A 24,470-nucleotide genomic window follows, 5' to 3' on the forward strand; every position below is an offset into this window, starting at 1 on the left:
GACTGTAAGAGAAGATGTCGAGTTAAAGCAGATATCGATAAGAGTTGACCGGAGTTGACCGGAAAAAACCGGAAAAAGGGAAAAACTGAAAAGGAAAAAAGAAAAAATGCTCCACTTTGCACAGCGGCTTCCAGGCTGGATTGTCCCTATTTAGTGGGATCCAGACGGGAAGAAAAGGAGCGTGTGGCCAAAAAAACAAGAACTCAACCTGCCCCAGTGGAGACACACAGCGGGACAGGAGAAAAGAAAAAGAAAACAAAATGAAGGAAAAAACGATGGCCGCAGGGACTGTTTCTAGAAGGTTCTCCCCTTGTGGGGGTCTGCTTGTCCCCCTGGGGGAGGAGCTCAGTGTGTCTTAAAGGGCCCCACAGCTGTAACTCCTCCTTAATCAGCCTGGGCAGCTGTGGTTGCTAAGGCAACGCGTCACCCTTAATCCAGGGCTCCGCCTCCACACTGAACACGCCACCGCGTTACGCCACAGTGTTCAAAGCAATCAGAATGATATCCAATCAGACAACACGGAATTGTCTACCACTTCTACCTCTTACTTTGAAGTAGCTATTGCAATTGCAAAGCTGACGGACAGCAATGATGACAACGATGATAATGATTACCACTTTCAGAATAGGTTTTCATCGATATTTTTCATATACATAGACAGCATCTGCATATCCGTTTCATTCATATTTTAGGATCTATCTTTATTCAATTACTTACAGTTTTGAACTGGGTTCTCTTCTGTAACTCAAGATGTTGCCACTTCCAGTGTCTGTCTCACTGTTGGGTTTTGACTCCAGCAGCTTGACCTCCTTGAGTTTCTTGCTGAGCCCTTGTTGTAAGAAAATCAAGATGCTGAAAGTTTAGAGAAAACTGAGAATAATTTCAATGCATTGCAAGTGTCTGGTACTGTACATCTGTGATTCTGTGTTAGAAATGGAATACATATGTAAAAACAGCAGCCTTTCAACTGATCTGTAGGTTTAGTTTGTACTATACTGTAAATCATACACAGAAGTTACAGGTATAGACAACTGGATATTTTTGCATTTTTGGAGGTAAATCAGAAATAATTAAATAATGGACATGAACAACAGAAGACCTATGTTCTGGTCTGTTATGTTACTCACAAACATCTTAAAAGTGTTGTTTGGAGTATATATTGTTAAAACCTAGGTAACAGTAACAGTACTGTAGTGCCATAACAGGAATAAATAATTGTTTGAAAAGAACCATTTTTAAAAAATGGGTTTAAAAGGAAATGCTGGTTCCTCATTCACAAGTATTCAAAAATGACCTTTCTGGATTTGCAGTGAATTTGTTCCTGTTTGTTTTTGCATCCTCATTAACATTTTCCTCAGTAATAGGGAATAATACTGTACATGATTTGTATTCCATACTAGGAAACCTTTAAAGGGCATCTCATTTCTTTGTCTTTATCACCATTACCTTATCAGTCACCTTGAACTTTACTCCAGGCATTAGCATAGCACAGTTTTCAGTGTTCACCTTTTGAAACACCCCAGCCACTATATTGCTTTTAAAGCTCAGATTTCCCAAATTTCTAGGCCCATGAATCGATCACAGGATTCACATGCACAGTTAACCTTATGCTCCTTTGAAAATGTCTTCTGTTTTTTCCTGAAAGAAAAAGGTGTGTAACACATCCTCCTCATTTAAGTGGTATAAACTCAGCTGTCCCAGTTTCCCCTCATTAACGCAGTTGTTGACTATACTGGTGCCACTCATTTCTGACACTCATGAATTTTCCTGATTGGGAGGTGTTTTGTTCACGGTTTTCCTTTTATGACCCACAAATTCATCTTATGCTGGTTAAAATGAAACAACAAGATGTTTTAAAAATTGATTTGCTGGTGTCACCACAGGAGCTCCAAAAGGCACTGGGCTCTTCTTGAGAGGCTAACTGAATGAAGCCACTCATTCAGAATCCAGGCTGTGCCAGTATAATGGACACAACACCAGTTTGAAGAGCAAGACTGGGATCACTTGCAGTTTTCTTGGAACAGAGATTTTCATATGCAGTATGCACAACATACACCTGTAAAGCAGATCCCTTGCTCATAGTTTTAGTATGTTCCAAATTTCCAGATGCCTGACTTACAGTGTGCAGCTTCTAATAAGTCATGCAAAAAGAAGTAGAACTACAGTGCAATAAAGACCCCATGACACTCAACTCCATGCCTCTACTGTCCCTATTCCTGGCATCCCAAATCCAGGCCAGGTTTTGTATTGGTTATCAACAGCAACTCTTGGACCCTTTCAGTTGCTTCAGAGCTTGCAATGATGTTAGGCATGTGGGTATTCCTAGTAGCATTATCCGTCTGGCGAGGTGCTTTGTTGCACCAAATGACAAATGCTTCTGACAGGTGGGTGTATCTGGAACATTTCCATATGTTCTCATTGTGTCCTTGCTGTGGTTGCGATTATGTTTAATAAACAAAATGGACAATAACTTGTTATTGCTTAAAAGTGGCAAATTCTGTGTGGAGGTTGCATGCTCATCCTCCTAATGTGTCGTTTATCTCCATGGGCTCCAAGCTGGAGATGGATGGTGTATACAGGTTTTCAAAAATTGTGACTTATGTAAGATATATCGACAACTGTGCAAAGCCACTCAATAGTGCTCTTAAACAGTGGCACTCAATGTACAGTAGCTCTTCAATTCCACTACTTTGATAATTCAGGTTTCTCTTTCAACAAGGACTTAATTGTTTAAGTATAATATTTGCACAATAAATAAATTAACACAATGGAATAAAATAAAAAAAAGACCATGCAGTAGCAGAGCAGCTCTTGTTAGCCAAAGCTTTCATTGTTATTTTAGTTTGTTTTCCTCAGGATTATTATTTCATTTATTAACACCAGGTAATGATTGGGGATGTTAAAGGTATTTCTAGGATATCTTTTTTTTCTGCAGTGCAAAATCCAATCCAAATTTTCTAACTCCAGATAAACCCTAGACAGTTTTCCAAAATGATTAATTTCTCTCTAATTCATCCCTACAGTGATTCTTTCTTGATCTGCTGCTTGAATAATTTAGCACTACTTTCAGAGACAGGGAGTGTATTTTGCCCTGGAAGCTAGATGCTTTTGATGTCCCTGTATGTCTTTTTCAGGGTCAGCCTATGGCACAATATGGCATATGCTCTCAAATGGTAGGTGATATGCACTGCACACGCTTCTTGCTCATGAAGGGGGACCACTCAGGATATAAACTAATCACTGTTGCAGTCATCTCACCCTCCTTTCTCTGCATTGGTATTTCCAAGGCTTTGCTCATTTTCACCTTCTATTAGCACGCGCCTGATGGTGTCTGATGACATATGGCTTTAAACAAGCAGAAGAAGAATAGGCTTTTGATGAGACTGCGCATTCTGAATTGATGTCCACTACCAGAGCCATTTAAAAACCAAAGTGATCTCCCTCTCTTCTCCATTGTTTTTCAGAACAAATCAGGGAAAACATTAAAATACCATGTGATTAGAATAGTTTGTAAAAGTGAGTGAATCTAACACAGTATAGGTACTGTACATGAGTGTTATTTGTAACCACAAAGACTTCAGTTCAGGATTTATGGATCTTCATATAACTGGTAGGATTACTGAGGTGATGTATAAGGAATAAAGGGACCATTAGGAGAACTAGAAAATAAAGAAAAAGATGAATACATCACAAAAGAAGAGCTCACTGGAGCCACTGAAAGATGTTGAAATCCATTCCCCAATTCTTAGAATAAAACAATAGAATTCACATTAGATTCCAATCAAGAATAGTCAATAGACTCCAATCAGGAGCAAAATAGCAAAATACACTAAAAGGATATTGTGTTATATAATTGAGTCCCATAACACATTTAAAATATGGGCAAGTTTGATCAGGAGGTAGAGATGTCAATGAGTGTATGGAGACAAATGTTAGGAAAAATCATTGATTTTTTAAAATAAAATGAGAATAATGACTGCCCCTTCAATGGAACAAGAAAGACTAAATGTGAGAAAAAAAGGCAAAGAAGAATGAAGATAATGTAATTTTCAATGACATTTAATTCTTAATCTATTTCTTTCTTTTCTCAATTATATCTGTTTGTATTATTATATGTCAATTATATCTGTTTTTGTATGATCTGTACATTGTTTTCTTTATTGTGCAATTTATGTGAAGTGCCTTGAGCAAAGTTTATGTTGAAAGTCAATATATAAAATTGATTGATTGATTGATGCCTCTGCTCTTACACCAATCAGCAGGTAATTAGATAGCTGAAGGTAAAGGCACTCCAATCATTGTAACTTATTATAGGCAGAAAAGTAATTTTCTCCATCACAATGAGTCACAATAGTTTTATTAAAGATGCTCTGATAAAACCCAGTAAAATGATTTTAATATTAGGTCATTACTGTTTTTTGGTTCTTGTACTATCCTTGAAAGCCCCATTAACTTTGGCTTTATTCCACCTTGACAGACTATAATGAGAGATAATTCATTATCTCACATTATAACACACACCTATTTGCTCTGTAAGGGACACAGCACAACAAATGTATTAAGTTCTTAATTACTTCACATAAAATAAAAATGATTCTAGGGAACGGTGTCCATACAGGATGCAGCAGGTCAGAACGTCCACTAGAGAAAAAAAAAACAGTCTAAAATTTTTTTAAAAAATAGCCTTGCTATACTGTACTATACAGTACATACAAATCCATATCACTCATATTAATTATAATATATGTTTTCCTGGCATGCAGGAAAACAAGATTTTGAGATCTGCCTACCTCAGTGTTGTTTTGATTTAGTCTGCTAACAACAATTACATTTAAAACTTATTTTTTAATCACAACACATTTCAAATCAACAAACTAAAGAGGAGTTAAGTAGAGATTTCACAATAATTCAGTGAGAGGTAATGGCTTTAATCTAATAGTTTACATGGATTTTTTAAAAGGTCTTTGACCAACAACCATTTTGCATACATTACATTTGTTTTTCAAGAAGACATGGTATTTGTTCCCTGCAGCTTTTGTTAATGAATGATCAGATTCACTAAACGTACAGTATCTCATGCTTAAAGTCTGTAGGTAGGGATGGCTTAACAGTTCATTTCACACAAGGGAGTTTACTGACGGCACTAAAGAACAGACCAGGGGAGGCATTTGTCTTGGTAAAAGGATGTGATGTTTTTCTATTTTCATAACATAATTAGGATGAAGTGCTACTGGATGGTGTAAGTAAGAGGTTTTGACTTATCTATAAATGGGATTACTCGAATGATATGCAGAATGTTTCCCAACCTTGCTCAAGTAATTCTAAGAAAATGAGCAGTATGACGATGGAGTGCTTTGTGTCTTTCTACTAATTTCAAGGGATGTCCAGCTGGATCATGATCTGATGGTTTGCAGTTTTGGGGATTTTATTAACTTGTCACTGAATTGTTTAGCTTTCATAAATGACCACGCAAACCTGTATATAACATTCTTATTTAATAAGCCTATTCAGGGCTCCCCATTACCCTCAGCTGATTATAAATACATAATGATGAACAAGTTTCCCTTGGTAAAAAATGTGACTAACATCTCCTAGGTCTTAGGGCAAATGTAGGAGGTGCCTATAACTAATCTCCCAGGGCCACTGACTAATGCTTATCACTCTATGTCTCAGCTCTATTAAAAAAAGAAAAAAATAGAAGATAGATTGTCTAAATCTACCAACACAAATAATGCTTGTCAAATATAATCAGTTTTTTGACGGATGAATATTTCTGCCTCCTTCAGCTTGTTTGGAGAAAGCTTTTTAAACATCAACACAAGTATTGGGAAATTATGGAAGGTTTCAGAAGGTTACACTCATTTGTCAATGAATATTTCAGCACACACCTCACTGCAGAAAAGAAAAAACAAGTGTTTGTGTGAATCTGGCATAAAAGAAATAGCCTATGCTTCATATTTCCCAAATGATTTTGTTTCAAAACCCACTTGGGTAAAACTCTCACTCATGCAAGCATTTTCAGTTGTTAGTTTTCTTTTTGTTCTTGGAAAGGCTTTGCAGGATCGCAAACTCATTGTAATACCATACCACTGGTGAAAGGGTGTGCAGTAGAGTGAAAACAAAGTAATTCTTTAGTTTAGAGTTTAGAGAGATCCAAAATGAAAGATACAGCATATATGTTCTGCATTACTTGAAGATTTCCTAAAACCCTATGCTCAAAAAGACAACAAACCTCTACTTCTTCAGTAAGATCTGTGGCATAATATCAAGGGCAATTCTGCATGAAAATCAAGGCCTTTTTCAAAACAAAAAAAAAACAATCTCATTGTCATTTGCACACACTCACTAATGCATACCGTAATGTGAAGTGGAGGAAGATTCCCCTCGGAAAATCTTATACTTTATTCACTGCGGTTGCTCTGGAGGACTCGACTGGATTTTGCCCCCCCCAAGCTTCACTTAGAGAGATTTACTAACCAGCTCCCCAAATGCCTCTAAACTTGAACTTACAAAGGTGTCAGAGCCCCAGGACGATAGTGTCACACTCGCTCCTGTCAAAATGCTGCACAGCGCACTGGAAACGTCAAGGCGACTGGCAGAGTCTCATCTCAACCCACCAGCTAGCTGGTCGTCGTTACTACGCATTCAGGTTAAGATCAGTTCCACCTGTATGGAGTTAGTCATCACTCGCCTCATTATCTAAAGGATATCGAAGACTGGTTTTGACCTCACGTCTCTGCTTAGTCATAGAGTGTTGTCTCGGCACACTCAGTGTTCGCCTTCCTGTGTTCTGACCCTGCGCAAACAGACTTCTCCCTTGCTGTGGCTTCTGTTTTCCTGCTTTGACCTCGCCTTTCAGATTTCACTTTGTACTTTGATTCATTGGTTCTCTCTGCGGTGACTTTCACCCACTGGTCTCAACCCATTTTGGATTTCCTTTTCTCCTGTTCCTTTATGTCTTCCTTGTTTGACCTTGCCTTTGTTCCGTGGATCCTCCATGAAGTGTTTGCTCTGTTGCTATGCCTATCTGTCATCATTTTCCTGCTTCACCCTGCCCTTGGGTTTCCCTCACAAGTCACAGACCACTGCTCTGATTCAGGATAGAGCAGTGTCATCACAGATACTGTAGCTATTCTTTAATTGGTTAAGGGTATTAGGCTCATATATCGCCATTTTCTAGCTTCTCTGACCTGACCTTGTCTATTCAATGTTATGACAGTGAGGAATTCTGTTTCTGCAATCTGCCTGGGCCTCACAGTCCTTCTTCATCCTTGCTCTTGCAAGTCACAGGTTGGAATCACATGGTTCAATTTAAGTCACTTTCCCAGCACCACCTCAAATGTGTTTTGGCAATAAACTACAAACACTGCTTCCTGCCACTTAAAGAAGCTACTGCATTGGGCTAAAGGCACAGATCATCTGACCAAAACATTTTCCATCTGCAATGCACACCTTTGAAGCTTAACCAGAGTGCATTCTTGTTACCCAACACCCTTCTCAGTAGCAGTGCAGTAACTGCGCTCTACACAGACAACTGAACAAGAGACTACATATCCCACATTGACATGTACCTTATCCTGCAAGCACCATACTGTATATACAGTACTGACAAGCAGATAGCAAACCTAACAGTGACCCCGATCCAAACCCTTGGGTAGTTTGATATGTGAGGTGGTGAGTTACTGCCCTCAATCCATCTAATTTTTCTCTCTTTTTTTTCTTTCTTTTGCATTCTATTTAAATGTACAGAAGTGCTGGGTGTCCATAAAAAATTTCCCTCAGGGGACAATAAAATCTTATCTTATCTTATTTCAATTTGTGTTTCCTGGTGAGGGTCATGGAATGGTGAGCACATAAGCAACAAGAAAACTTGGAAGAAATCAAACCTGGTGTCTCACTGGGAGTAAGTGGCTTTCTGACAACGGATGGATGAACTTGGTACCTGTTTACTGGGTGAAAACCCGTACAGCATGATAGCTTAATTCTTGGTTTGATTACAGAAGTGTTTGAAGCTCACAACATGACACAAAGGACACTCAGCCAGACTGCTGTTATTTTTTCTGGTTTGAAGTTTAAAAGGTTCAAGGAGGGTCGTAATGATCCCCTCTGAGAGCTGACTCCTGTGACGACAGGCAACCTAACACTTTGATTTCAGGAGACTCGAGCTGGGGCCACCTTTAAAGTTCATCCTAGATTAACGTTCACTCCGTGACAGCCTGCAAACTCATTACACTGAGATAATGAAACAAACAAATACCATTTGCACTCTGTAAACCATCAGGAGGTGTGATATGCAGGAGTAAGAGTGATTTTTCTTTAGCTTGAGACATCAAAAACATAATCCACACATCTGTTTTCAGACAATTTTTCCTGGTGAAGGTCATGGCACAAATGTATCAGTCACATGTATTTTCTGTGCTGAAATTATACATGATACAGTGCATTTGAATGAAGAGTGAAACATTTTTATTTAATAATTATTTAGGGCAAAGTGTTCACCTCTGAAGAACAATTACACACCCATATGGAGGTAACACCAACCCTTTTCATGCTTGCATAATGTTCATCAGAAAAGATAAACAAAATATAGAGACTAATTTGTAGTCCACATTTAAGACATTAGAGCTGAGTTTGACTTTGAAAAATATCCAAGTGTGCTGGTCATGCTGCTTAAGCACATTCCTTGAAGAGAATAGCTCAGTGGCTCATGACATTAATCTTCTGTGTTTGTTGTTGAGAAAGCAGTTCATCATAAGAGAAGAAAACATCTAGTACCCAAATGTACTTTATTATCTTTCTTTATTAAAAAAATGAAATAAACTGTACACACAGATATGTTGTGTGGGGTGGAGCGGTGGCACTGTGGCTAAGGATCTGCACCTGTGGCTGGAAGGTTGCTGGTTCGTATCCCATGGCCAGTAGAGGAATCCTACTCTGTTGAGCCCCTGAGCAAGGCCCTTAACCCCAACTGCTCCAGGAGCGCTGTATAAATGGCTGACCCTGCGCTCTGACCCCAAGCTTCTCTCTCCCCGTCTGTGTCTCATGGAGAGCAAGTTGGGGAATGTGACAAATTCCTAATACAATAAATTGTATATGGCCAATAAAGTGATCTTACCTAATTTTTTCAAGGTGGAGAAAGGACATCACATCCCTCACCCAGTGAGAGAAGGTGGGGGCAACCGGTTGTTTCCAATGGAGCAAAATCAAACATCTCACTAGTAAAGTGGAGAAGGGCCAGGGTGCCTCCCTGAATATTAGATAGAATGTGATTATGAGGAACACCAAAGATATCTGTAAGAGCAGAGGGCTCGAGGGGCACATTTAAAATCTTCAAGTATAGATTTCCACAATGATTCCAGTGCTGAAGAAGACCAGTACATTTGGAAGGCAGTAGCAGCAGCCTGCTTGTACTAATTACACTTAGGATCGGTGTTTGGGAACATTTTAGCCAGTTTAACCTTAGAGAAGTGGAGGCAGTGAACTATTCTAAACTGTATTAAACAAAGCCTTGTACATATACACAAAGATGAGGAATGTGAGACAGAATAGTTTCCCATAATTCTTCAGAAAGTTAAAATTATAGTGTTATAGTGTTGTCAATAAAGAAAGCAGACAGAAAGAAAGGTTTCTGAGGTTAGTCTCTGCATCTGCTAGAAACATAGTAATGTTTGGCAGTATGTAAGTATGTGAACAGTTTGTCTCATCAATGAAGATCAACAAATCGGTTTTGTGGTCAAGACTCACCGATGAACATTTACAAACAACATTGCAATTGGTTGCTTCATGTGATATCAGGCCTAATGTTGATGTTCTGGTCTTTGCAAAACACTATCAACAAAGCAGCCAGAATGAAGAACTTCAGAAATAACCTCACATAATGTTAAGTACATTGAGTAAAGTAAGCCAACACGTTTCAAATAAAAATTTCAGTTTCAATTAGTTTTGTAAGACAAACAGTAGACAATGTACAAGCAAACAAGTAAACTGTTTTAATGTAAACGATGCAGTCATGTTATACCAATCACTGCAGATGTGGCATAAATAAGGTATTTAGGTAGATGGTGTAGGTGTGGTCCAAGGGGCATGGCCAAATGTGTTAGCCAATCGCACTGCTTGCGGGTAGAAGCTATTGAGGTATCTAGTGGTAAATGTCCGTATGATCTTGTATCTCTTGCCTGAGGGTAGTGGGATGAAGAGCTCATGCTCAGGGTGCTGACTGTGATGGCCAGAATTCTACCACAGCAGCAGTCCTCATAGAGCTGTTTAATCTCTGTGAGACTGTTACGACTCCAGGTGTCTAGGGGTAAAGGGGTGTAACATTTAGGATGGGTTTGGATGCAGGTGGGTTTCTGGTGAGGGACTTAGGAAGCGTGACAACAAAAGTTTGGTGGAAAAGTGATTTATTTAAAAAAAGTGAATAAGTGACTGGTACACAGTATACAGGACACAGTAGCACAGGGAAAAGGAACTTGAGCAGTGCCAGAGGAGAGAAAATAACAAAACCAAATGGACCTAGCTAGTACAGTGAGGTCTATCCTAACTAACCAAAACAAACAAACGTCTTCACACGCCCTAACTTCCCTACACTGAACTAACCAGAACCAAAATACACGAGTGGCACACGCCACCTAACCTAGTGTGTCTAGACTGAAAACAAACCTAGGAGTGAAATATACAGTACATCCGACGATCTTACCTATTACCTATTCCCCAAGTGTAATCCCCACGGATGTCGGAAGGGACGAACCGTGGAATGGCAGGAGATCGAGAAAAGATCCTATGCTTAGCTGCGGAACAGAGGTTAGCCCGGTCTCAGCTGTTCAGGAAATGCCGTATAGAAACTAATGCCCTCAGGCCACGGACGTGGGGCAACCTGGTGCTAGGTGGGTCTCAGGACATCCGAATGTCAATACTGAGCGAGGAGGAAAGCATGACCTGGAAATATATAGCCTCAGACAGAGACACACGGGAAGGATAAGCAAAGCGCAGGAAACTAGGGACAGAACAGAGTAGGAGCGCCCTCTAACTGTAGAAGGGGTGCCAACAACAAGTTCACAGTTAAACACAAACACGAGTGAGCAAATTGAACAATGGTGGAAAACGGGTAATACGCGAATATACAACACACAAGCCAGGGATGGGGTATAATGAGAACTAATAAGGAGTAACGAGCAAGGTAATAGAAGCACAAACAAAAACGAAATATGCAAAAACAAAGCCGAAACTAGCAAAACAAGCAAAAGCTCGAGCAATGAGCATTCTAAGTTGAGCCGGTGCTCTTGAGGTTGGAACTTCTTTAGTATTTAAACTGCAGATCTTGGGTTCTGATTGGCCGGGAGTTGATTGATGATGATGTCACAACTGCAATGATGGTGTAGTGATGGACCAATGGGGGGGTTACATGAATACAGGAAGCGATAAAAACTAGAACATAAACACGGACGCGCATGGGGATGTAACAGAGACCAGCCGATGACCTTCTCGGCCACATTCACCATTCTCTGCAGTGCCTTTCTCTCTCTCGAGAAGAGGTGTTGCTGTACCACATGGTGATCCCATTGGTGAGGACGCTGTAGACGATCTTGGGGAACAAACAGGAGACCAGAGTCAGATGAACAAAAGCTGTGAGAGTGTTGGATTTAGATACCCCAACAATAATCAATTCTGGAAAAGATGAAAACATTGACTAGCTTTTCAGCTACAGCCAGAGACAACATAACATGTAGTCTTGTTATTTCTGAGAAGGAAGAATTATGTTTTTGCAATATTTTGCACACGTGGGTCAAATGTCAAGCATGGATCAAATATCACCCCCAAGTTTTTCAATTTATTGAAATCTCAATTTCAATATTGAAATTGTTACACTGAAACAGAATAAAGAGGTCCTTGACTGGTCATCTTTTTTGGATGATTGCCCATGAGTTTTCAGATGATGTCCAGAGGCTATGGCTCTCTGGCAGACATCCAGGTACCAGCAGTTGACATCCATCTTAGGGAAGATAGACATCTGGATTTTTACTGTCCTGGGATCAAAATGACAAACTTACTTGTACTCGCACAAGACCACTAAGGCATCCTGTGGCTGACAGAACAAAGAGGAGCCTCTTGAGCTACATTCCTGTGACAAGCAACAGGCTGCTTGGTCAAGGCACACAAAGATAATTAGACCTCTGTCATAAAACTTCATTTTAAGTGAAATAATAGGCTTTGCCCCTATATTATGTTAAGGACAACAGGGAGGAGGGCAGAAAAACAGGATTTAAATAAAACAGTAGGAAAGGGATCTAATAAACAAGTGGCGGATTTCACACGTGATACCAGTTTACTAAGGTAGTTCAGGTGGGTATCTGAAGAAGGCTTCACAGCCGAAACGTTGTGTTTTCACTCTTCTCTTTTCAGCATGGAATAAACCTATTACTTGTTCCTCCTCAGTTTACCAAAGCATCAGGAGAAACTCGAAAGAAGGGAACCAGGAAAACTAGGGATACAGGCAGGTGGTGTATAGTAACAGGTGTGGTAAATGAGTGTGGTGCTGGGTGTTGTCAATACTGGAACTAAAAAACAAAGTGCAAAGTGTTGCAAGGTTTGGATGAAGCAGGTAATGGGGAAGTTTGGCCTTAATAGTCTATTGATGCTGGAGAACAGGTATTTAGGATCGTTATGGTTGTGTTCAATGATATGGGTGTAGTGGCTGGATATAGCAGATTCTATTGCATCCTAGTATCCAGTCAAGTGCTCCTTCCAAGACTGAAGATGTACATTCAGGCTGACTGATCAACTGATCGCCAGTTGTGAGTAGTGAAGGTGAAGAGTGTGAGACAGGTACTTCTGAATCAAAAAGAATAGTTAAGGGATCAGAAAGGCCTACCGTAGTTCAAGATTAGATACTGTAAGTGCAGAAATAAACAAGCCATTTACATTTACAAAGTCCAAGATGTGACCTTTGTTGTGAGTTGTACTAAGTACAAGCTGTATGAAACTAAAGCATTCCAACAAAGCAAAAAGTCCTTTAGCTAAATTTGAAGGCTTTGAATCAATATGGGTATTAAAAATAAGGTATCAAGAATAAGAATCTTATTACATCTGATCAAAACAGAGAAAGTAAATTGGCAAATGCACCTAAACTTCTTTAATTTTTTATCTTTGAACATAAACATGCCCTGAAAACAATCATTTCGTATTTTATTTTCCTTAGAGAAACCCAGATTTTCGCATAGCTAGTGACAATGTAATGGTAATAATTCTGTTCAACATTAATGAGAAGAACAAGTGTAATAAAGTAAATTAACACAGTATATGGACTTAAAATACATAAATGGATGGGATGTAAAAACTTTTTACAGAATTTTTATTGTTAAATTCAGAACAATATCTCTCCAAAGTAATAAAATAAAGCCATTAAATTTTGTTTGTGCCGCAGCACACTTCTCTGTGATATTGAGAACTCTGCCAAAACAAGTAATGGATGTTCTGGCTCCTCTCCTAAGAGTTCACTTGCATTCCTAGTTTTAGCATCAAAGATTTAAATTTCATGGTGGGCTTATTGTTTGCTAAAGGCCTTGGTAGGATTAAAGACAGGGTGCAATTTTGACAGCCTGGATCTAATGTCTACTTAACTTTGTCCTGACTATCTATTCAATATGATTCATTTTAATTTTGTCTTCTCTGACTTGGTCTTATATTAGCTGAGTGGCACAATGGAGCTGACTAGCTGCCTAGTGCAGCGTCAAAGATTCTTATGTGCTAGACTAAACTTAAAAATAAATTTACCCGTTACCTGTTCCTTTGCAGCCTACGCATGCTGACGGAGTTACCTACTTAAAAATGTGTAAAAAAGTGTACAATAAGACATGATCATGATAAGATGAGGAATCAAAAAACAAACTTTAATGTGTTACATGGTTGTAATCTTTTATCAGGAACAAAGACAAATCAAATAGAATATATATATATAGAATATATACTGTATATATACCAACTAGGATGGCACGGTGGTGCTGTGTTCAGCATTGTTGCCTTGACTGCTAGGGCCCTGGGTTCAGTTCATGACCCAGAATGCTACTGTATTTGTATTGAGTCTACTGGGTATGTTCTCTCTGTGTTCAGATGTTAGATTAATTATCTTCTGGGAAAATTGGCCCTGGTGTGAGTATGTAGGTGTACATGTTTGCAAGGCAAGGTACCCCAGTTTAGGGTGTGTCCTGCCTTACACCTGTTGCTTACTGGGAAAACTAGAAAATTGACAATTCCACCTGGCTTAACCAAAGGAAGCTCAGTAGTTCAGTGGAATTCATATTATGATGAGAGGAGGCAAATATAAATAGAAGGTGTACTTCATATTTTAATATTGGGCATTAAATCGCCAGGCTGAGGACTTTCACAAGCCCATCCTCACATTGTGAGGAATGAGCCAGGGAGGCAGCTGCAAGGATGAAGATGGAGTGGAGAGAATGGTGCAAAAATAGATGCATTGAAAAGGACAGCACTAGGAAACAATTTATTAACAAACTGTATATAACTACTGTAGGATGTCATAATACTTCATAACTTGGTCAATATTTTTTAAAAACTGAAATAATATAAAACTTTTTATATAGTGCCTTTAAAATCCACTCTCTTTAACCATTCAGAACGTCTAAACCATGACTACAAAGACAGTCAGTCCGAAAGAAAGAAAAAATTGAATGTGCCCTATGCGTAAGGGGAAGCTTTTTAAGTCATGCATTTGTATTGGGGAAATGTCGAACTTGAACTTGAACTTTATTGCCATATGTAACCGGTACTGATACAATGGAATTCTTACTTACAGAAAGTCTCTCGATTGTAAAACAAGTGTAAAAAACAAAACAAAGTGCAAACAGTGCATCAAGACAATACAAACAAACAGTAGACAATGTGCAAGTAAACATGTAGTTTGAATGTAAACAATACAGACGTGTAAACAATGACTGGAGATGCGCAATAGATAACAAATCATAAAGAGGTAGATGGTGATGGTGTAGGTGTGGTCCGAGGGGGATGGCTAAATGTGTTTGCCAGTCTCACTGCTTGTGGATAGAAGCTATTGAAGAATCTAGTGGTAAGTGTCCGTATGCTCTTATATCTCTTGCCTGAGGGCAGTGGGGTGAAGAGCTCATGCCCGGGGTGGTGACTGTCCTCTGTGATGGCCAGAATTCTACCACGGCAGCGGTCCTCATAGAGCTGTTTAATCTTGGTGAGACTGCAGCCGATATTGACCATTCTCTGCAGTGGCTTTCTTCCTTGCGAAGAGGTGTTGCGATACCACACGGTGATCCCATTGGTGAGGATGCTCTCGATGGTGCAGCAGAAGTTCACCAACACATGTATTGGCATCCCCCATCGCTTGAGGCACCTCAAGAATTAAAGGCGCTGCTGAGCCTTCCTCATGATAGAGTCAGTGTTCACAGTCCAGGTAAGATCTTTAGAGATGTGAATTCCCAAAAACCTAAAGCTGGTGACTGTTTCCACTTCCGTTCCATCAATACTGAGTGGGCTGTGAGTGTGTGGCCTGTGTCTCTGAAAGTCCACTATTAGCTCTTTCGTTTTCTTTACGTTCAAGTCAAGGTTATTGCTATGACACCACCTAAGCAGCTGTACGACTTCATCCCTGTAAGTGGACTCATCATCATCAATGATCAGTCCTATTATAGTGGTGTCATCTGCAAACTTAATGATGCGGTTGTTGCTGTGTCTTGCTGTGCAGTCATGAGTGAACAGGGAGTACAGATACATGTCAGATAAACCGATACGATCATTTTTTTATTAAAAGGAATTATAATAATTTCATGAGGTTTCTGTTCCCAGTTTTCTGTTCCCTTTTTAAGGCTGAAATGGCAACACTTGTGGTTATATGCATATAAATACTGTAAGTTCCTGGAATGAAAGGGGTGAGAGTGAACTGGACACCTACTTGCCAATTGTGGTACATCTCGTTTGGTTTTTGTAGCACCTAGTGAAAAGGACATTTACTTTCTGAATTTCAGAAAGTATTACATAGTATTCCACAGAGCTGTGTTAATCCGCCTTTCATAATGTCCTACAGGCCCCCTTTTAAAGAGTTTATTTAAATGGAACAGGAAGTGTGTCTTTAAATATAGCATTAGCATCATTCTTGCAGACTGCATTCATCTAGATGCCATCATTACAATGCAACTTACAGTATGCAACAGCCTTTCAATTTTAGTTTTTTTGTTTTTTCAGACAGTGTTTTGTAATTAAAATATTAAAATAAAATGATCTGTTTTCTATTTACTATTTATACACATTTACTAATAATTCTATAGACTGTATTTAATTACAAAAATAATAATTATATTAGTGCTGTACAGTATCTCATTTGGAATTCCAGTAGCAACATGGTAACAACATCCTGTCTCAACGCTGTTATCATTGTGTTCCATTAAATTGTCGATAGTGTGCCTACAGTATGATTAGCACAGGATCTAATGGATCAATAAATACTGTGCCAATTTGACTGACAACCGCACACAGCTGTGGTACTTTCAGGATTCAGTCCTGCATCAATTTATTCAATAGTGTCAATGTAAGTGAAACAATTATAAAGCTGTAAATCACTGCTGTACGGGACACAGTGGTGCCTACATGGTATACGACCTGCAACCTGCACATTCTAGATGGCTGCATTTGGACTCAGGCTTGAGTGGGATCAGTTAGATATTGTGTAATATCTTACTGTCACTTTTATATCTATTTTATCTCTCTTCTTGTATGTTCAGATGCAGCAAAGTGACTGTAACTCCCTATTCTAAAAAATACATCCACTAACCAAGTGTGACCGTTTTTAACATAGGGGTTCTTTATAAAGGAAATCAGTTTCATAACACAACAGAATTGTCAGCTATTCTAACAAGGTGCAAGTACTTAAGTAGATTTTTGTGTTTCTCAGCAGGGACTTCTCGTCTGGCACTGTTCTTCTCCTATCTCTCCTGGTGTCTTTCTGTCGGTCCTCTTCCCTCTCTCCATCTCTGTCTTTTTAATATCTGTTCCTGGACAGTTGATGACTCAACAGCCACTTCCATAGCTATTACAATATATTTAAAACTTTTGTTTCCAAAATTTCCCAAGATTGACTGTCTGTTTTGTGCTTGCAAAGTATGGATGTTTTTATGAATTTTGTTCCCCAATATTATTGTTTATTTTTTGCTATTGGTATTATCTTTACTATTTCTATTATCTCACAAACTGTTTAGTTCATCTCAGCCTTTACAGGTCTTTTACTGTTACAATATTCTTTTCTGCAGCTCTCTTGGTTTTTGTTATCTCTTTTTTTCAGCTGTACCTCTAGATTGGTGTACTTTACCTTTACATTTTGAGCCCTGTTTCACAGTCTGTAGAATGCTTTCTTCCTTGTGATTTTAAAAACTGTGCTTCTAAAACCATTAAGTCCATAGTTTCCTAGACTTGGACTTGTTTTATGGATAAGTTGTTCTGAGCCTTCAACAAGGTTGTTTTAAGTGCAGGTTTAATCATCCTTCTTTTATTTACTCTTAATCCATCTGTTCCAGTCTATTGCTTGTAAGCACGACCTCTATCCTCTATCCTTTCAGTCTGTTTCTAAAATTATAAACTGAATTTTAGACTGAAGTCTTGGACATTTGAAGTATACGTCAACACTTACAAAATTATGGTCACAATTGCCATATATTGCCATAAATTAGTATTACATCTACTCATTTAATTATATCCAATTTTAGAAAAGAGTAGATCAATAATTAGAAAACAATGAACAGTATAGTCAATTTTATTTTAAAACAAACTAATAATTAAAACACTGTCGTTTCGCATACCTGTATGTTATTGCCTGTTACTGTTATTACAGCAAACTGTTGTTATTTAAATTACAACTATTCACAAAAGTACAACATATTAAGTTAATACTACAAACCACAAAATCCAATGTATAAATCAATTTTAATGGAGCTATATAATTAAATCAGAAAAATACTGTAAGTGCAAATGAAGTGAATAATTTCATTCCAGTGAATAATACATTGGTAAAAACTAATTTCATCTTATATTTTAGTGAGTTATTGTAGCGTGTTTTCTCCGGGTCACTGGACACATTATCTAAGAGACAGAAGCTACTGCATATCTGTGTGATTATGCTCTAATTGGAATCACAGAAACATGGCAGATAAGGATGTTGAATAATGCAACAATGAATAGGCAGTTTCTAGAGAGACAGGAAAGATGGAAAGAGATGGAGGCATAGTTCCTCACATCAACCAATTGAATGCCACAAAATGTACCAGGGATTAGAGTTATTAAAAGAAACATTCAAAAGACACTGATTTCTTTTTGTTCATTTTGCTTTCCCCTAGTACTTCTTTTAAGTGATGACCGGGGTCTTTGCCAGTCGCTGAAACAGAAGAAATTCTGGTTGAGCAGCCTGACCAAGCTGAAGATAATGTGCTCTCCTGACATCACTGGATCCCCTTTAATTTAATAGAATAGAATAGAATAGAATAGAATAGAATAGCGGTATCCAGTTTAGACTATCCCTATTTAGAAAAGTCCAGACTGGAAGAAAGGAGTGTGGCCAAAGACAAAAGACCTGTGAATCCTCACAGCTGGACAGGAGACTGCCATTTGAATGTTCTCCCCTTGCGGTGGGGTCTCTTTGCTGGCTTGCCCCTCTGGGGAAGAACTCAGTGTATCTTTAAAGGCCTCCATGGCTGTGGCTCATGCAAAAATTAGTCAGGTCAGCTGTGGTTGCTAAGGCAGCTCATCTCCCTTAATCCATGTCCCCGCTTTATGCCACAGCATTTTAGACACGTTTTGTATACATTATAGTTTAACTGCTATATGTACAGTATTTGTGTTTTGTGTTGCGCATTGTCTAGTTGTGTTATAAATATCTGTCTGTTCACATTTGATTCCAATTTGTTACTTTTTGCCAGAGCTGTGCCATAGAATTTTCAGAACTCACACGCCTCCGAATAGACCTAATGTTTAGACCTTTATTTTGCTTGTATTATTTCCCAATCCCCATATTTTCTAACAGGAGAAAAAAAAAAGAATATCACAGTGGAGGCTATAATAAAATGTTTTTTTTTGTATTACAGTATTTCAGTATTATCCTTTTGGCAAAAGAAGAGTCAAGGATTAAATGAAGTGCCTCACAGATAAAGATGGACAATTTTGGATAATGACATGGAAGCGGTTGATGTGTTAAATGTTTTAGGTCCAAGAAAGAAGTAAGCAAGATGCTTCAGGCAGAGGAAAGAAAAAGGTCTATATTAAATAGGATTAGTTCACAAGAGGCAGAGGTTATGCAAATACTAGAACCACTTAAATAAATCTCAGGGCCTGATAGCATTTTGTAGTTAAGAAAACAATAAAGTGTAATTCATAGACCATTAACAAAACTCTTCTGTTTTTGTTTGCAATACTAATTGTTGAATTACTAATGTAGTACCCACATTTTCACGAATAGCGCAATAAAACAGAACACATAAAGCAGACCAATAAATCTACTAAATATAATGCTTTAAAATGATAACTAAACAAGAAGATCATTTGTATAGCACAAGATTCTAGAGAATAGGCAACAAGGATTAGAAACAAGTTCGCTGAGTAGATCTAAAATGGCAGTGGCTTTGCTTAAGTTGGTAGAGTTCTTAAACAACCAACAGCATATGCAATTACATGCTACAAAATACAAAGAAAGATGACAAAGGTCACAACTCAACTCAAGAAGGTTCCACAGATGAAATATTTTGTAGTTTCTTTCTGTTTTTCAGAGTACTGGAACAAATCTCTATAATTTCCTTTAAAACCCCACACTGTCTCAGCTCCCTATTCAAGCATAGAATATTATTTAATTAGATTATTCTTGCAGACTAAATTAGATCTAATCTTTTGATACGTTTCCTTAAGAAAGCAATAGGTGTTCAAGATATTGCATGTATACGACTGAGAACTGGTTAATGGACAGGAAACAGTACAAATAAAGAGTAAATGTGATGTAATAAATGGGATCTGTACTAGGATCACAGATCCTCTTAATTTATAAACTGTATCAATAACAATGATATAGATTACACACACTGTATAAGTAGCAAGGAAAATTTTAAAAATGTCAGAATTCCTAACTGGCCAACACTGGTATGATATGCCAATATTAGAAACATATTATGAATATAAGATGAGAAACGCTGAGCTTGAAGGTGCTACATACTGTACTATGAATATGACATAAAAATACACTGTTCTCGAAGTAGCAACATTGATTCATTTTTGGCGTCATTTACATTATCTGTGTAATATCTGGAAGCAATATAAAACACAGTTAGAATATAATGATATAGAGGTACTGGAAAAGTGTAGAATTTAAATAAAATGATTTTATGGTGAACTTGGATGGTGCAAGTGAGCAGCAAAGACAGATAATACTGTTTGAAGTCTTTGGATGAATTGGACACTTGCACAGAGGTTGCACAAAGGTTAGAGCTTGATGGGCTGGATGACTTTTTCTCATTTATACATTCTATTATATTAGTTAAGTGATTTAAAGAATATAGAGATATTTTACTAATAACATAGATAGATAATACTTTATTAATCCCGTAGGGAAATTGATGACATTGATTAAATTTATCCATAACATGCCTTAAATAAAAAAAATATGTCTCTAAACGAACTGCTTATGCAAACAGTGATGACAATAACATGGACACAGTACATCTTAAAAGTATCTTAAATACGAAACAATTCAAAATTATAACCTTTAAATTAAATGAGAATGGACTACATGAGTATTCATATTTTTTCCCAGCTGGACTAACTGTAATATTTCAATCAGGCAGAAAACCCCAGCAGCAGCATGGTGTTGAGAATACATATCAAGCTTTGTTTATATAACTTGGATAGATCAATGGTTAGTTCTGTGAGTTTGTCATCCTGTGATCCAAGATGTCAATAAGGAGAATTTTCAGGTGGAATGATTTAAATTAGTGAATGCCTCGTTGCTCAGGAACAGATTTTTATGCTGTCTGTCACTGCTGTTGAGTGAGGTCTGGCTTCCTGTTTTATTTCAGCCATACTTCATCAAAAATATTATAGTCAGGAATACCGTGTGAATCGATATGTCATAAAGGAAATCTCAGCGATTCCCTTTATGAACAAATACTTTCTTTGTTATATAATTTGATACAAATAGTTCATGGCTTAAGCACATTTGTCATGTTTTTTTGTTCAAATACAGTAGTTAGCTTATATCACCCTGAGATCAGTATAGGTAAAGCTATGGTACTCTATATTTAGAATCAACTTCTATGGTAACGTATTATGCTAAAAACTAGACAAGTTAAAAACCTCATTACACTTAATGTCACTTTAATACGTTAACAGTGACTGAACTCAGGACATCAGCAGACTGTCCACATTAATATGTATCAGTTCAGTTCAGTTTATTTGTCATATGCACAACTGCAATTAAATGCTTATTTGCATGTATGCTCCCATACACATTAAAGGAATCACCAAAAAACATAAACACAAAAAAGCTTCAACAACAACAAGTTTTATAACAAGTTAAATAATGCTTAATATGTCAGCCACTTGTATGAACTGACTATCTCTGAAATCATTACAAAGTGTTAAGTGAATTTATTTTCCTAGCAAATCATTAGCTCAGATAGGACAACATTAGCCTTTTAAGTTTAAGGTTTAAGTTAAATCTAAAAAAAATTACATCCTTTTTATTATTTAAATACATTATTTATTATTTTATTATTTTTTAATATTTATTATTTAAATTGAAATTAATGCAAATTAGGTTTTTTGTGAATCATTAAATTCGACATCCGTCACTCTTGAGCCACTTTTTAGAATCCCAGTACAGGGTTGGGGTGGAGCTAGAACCTATCCCAACAAGCACCAGGCACAAGGCGGGCAGGCGCAGACATGAACACACACACACTCACTCCAGGGCCAGTTTTCCCAGAAGCCAACCAACCCACCAGCAATTAATCTACAAGTATTTTTGGATATATATACTTATGTGCATATACTGTATAGAAGTAGAAGAAGAAGAAGAAGAAGAAGAAGAAGAAGAAGAAGAAGAAGAAGAAGAAGAAGAAGAAGAAGAAGAAGAAGAAGAAGAAGAAGAAGAAGAAGAAGAAGAAGAAGAAGAAGAAGAAGAAGAAGAAGAAGAAGAAGAAGAAGAAGAAGAAGAAGAAGAAGAAGAAGAAGAAGAAGAAGAAGAAGAAGAAGAAGAAGAAGAAGAAGAAGAAGAAGAAGAAGAAGAAGAAGAAGAAGAAGAAGAAGAAGAAGAAGAAGAATTGCTTACACTTATATAGCACTGTTCTGGACACTCCACTCAAAGCGCTTTATAGGTAATGGGGACTCCCCTCCACCACCAGCCGTGTGCAGCCCCACCTGGATGATGTGACGGCAGCCATAGTGCGCCAGTGCACTCCCCACACATCAGCTATTAGAGGGGAGGAGAACAGAGTGATGAAGCCAATTCATAGGTGAGGATATAAAGGAACAAGTAATAGGTTATTTCATGCTGAAATAATAATTAATTTCAAGAATTAAAACACAACATTTCGGCTGTGGAGCCTTCTTTAGGTGTAAGAAAGATAGGGCAGACAGCAAAGATAACACAGCATGGGAAAACAAGCCAGGAGAGAGGAGGAGGAGGGAGCAGGGGAGAGGCAGAGTGGCCAATCAAGTGGTGCGAGGTGGAGAGAGGTAAGGAGAGGTGTGAAACAAAACCTACTCTACTAATGAATAGAGAGAAATAGAAGAAAACAAGTCTGTCGTTGAGAGAAGGGGGAAGGTGGGAGCCACGTTTCTGGATATTTTTTGTTTCTGATGTCTTTCTGCTATGGGAGTTAAGAAACCCTACTTTGAGGACGCAGACGGAGAGATCAGTGTGATCGTGGCCTTACGAGGTGAAATGAGAAACAATGGGCTTAGAGAAATCTTTAATCTTCACAGCCCTAACATGTTCTCTGAAACTCCTCCTGGTTTCCCCAGTGTAGATAGCTGGGCATTTACTACAAGAGGTGCAGTAAATAAGGTTGCTGGGGGTACAAGATGTCATCTGAGTGAGGGCCCTGTCAATAATACAGGTGGGGTTTCCTCTGTTGATGAAAAAGGAGGGCATTTTGAGTGCTTGGTTCTGGAAATCCATGCAGAAGAGTCATCATAGTCGAAGGAACTGTGAAAAAGGGAAGAGTTTTTAGTGTGTTTGGGGTGAAATTAGCTGTACAGAAGATAGCTGTGGGAATCTGTGGGTTTGTAATAGACCGAAGTAGAGAGTCGGGGGTTGTTAATGGAGAAGTTGATGTCTAGAAACGGAAGAGTAATGGAAGATATGTTAACTGTATATTTGAGGGACGGGTGGAAGTTGGTGAAATGATGCAGAAAGTGCTCTAGCTGGTCATTGGAGCATGTGGCGGCACCGACACAGTCAACAATGTATCCCTTGTAGTGGTCAGGGACATAGCCAGTGTAGGAAGTGAAGAGGCGTTCTTCTACTCCGCCGATAAAAATATTGGCATAGCTGGGTTCCATTCTGGTGCCCATGGCGACTCCACTAACTTGCTGGTAAAAAAGTTTACTGAAAGAGAATGCATTGAGTATGAGTATCAATTCTGCAAGGCGCACAAGGGTGTGGGTGGGTGGATCAAGCACTGTGCATTTGTCCAGCATGTGCTTGAGGGCTGTGAGGCCATCATTATGAAGAATGACGGTGTAAAAAGATGTGATGTCCATGGTGAAAATGTAGCATTTTGAGCCCTGAAATTGGAAATCATTGAAAAGGTAGAGGGCATGGTTGATATCCTTGATATATGAAGGAAGACCTTCAACCAGCAGTCTCATAAGGCTGTCGAGAAAGGCCGAGACGTGAGTAGTTGGATAGTTGCCATCTGAGATGATGGGGCATCCAGGGGTGTCGGGTTTGTGGGTTTTGGGGAGGAGGTAAAATTGGGATACCTGGGGATGTTCAACGATGAGACGGTTCACTTCCTGGGGGAGCTTCTTGCTGCTGATAAGAAGGGACATGTTGGATATCACTTCCTTTTGGTAGTCAGTGGTAATGTCCTGTTGGAGAGGAAGGTAGGCAGAAGTGTTGGTTAGTTGTCTAGAGGCTTCATTAATATATAGGTCCTTTCCCATATACAACAGCGCCTCCTTTGTCACCTGGTTTGATGACAATATCATCTCTATTGCAGAGAGACTGGAGCACCCGAGTTTCTCCTTGGGTGAATCCAGGGCCCAAGCACTACCAGGCAGCAATGCTAACTACTGTGCCACCATGCTACCCTAGAGTCAACATCTCTTACACTTTCATGTATGCAAAAATGAAAAGTACACATTCTTATGACCAAGTTCACAGTGGCTGAGATGTGTAACAGGAAAAGTGTACTGTCACCAGGACTCCACAGTCTACTTCCGCTAATGCAGCCATGGTT

Source organism: Lepisosteus oculatus, chromosome 7, assembly GCF_040954835.1.
Source record: "Lepisosteus oculatus isolate fLepOcu1 chromosome 7, fLepOcu1.hap2, whole genome shotgun sequence".
Classification (NCBI taxonomy): domain Eukaryota; kingdom Metazoa; phylum Chordata; class Actinopteri; order Semionotiformes; family Lepisosteidae; genus Lepisosteus; species Lepisosteus oculatus.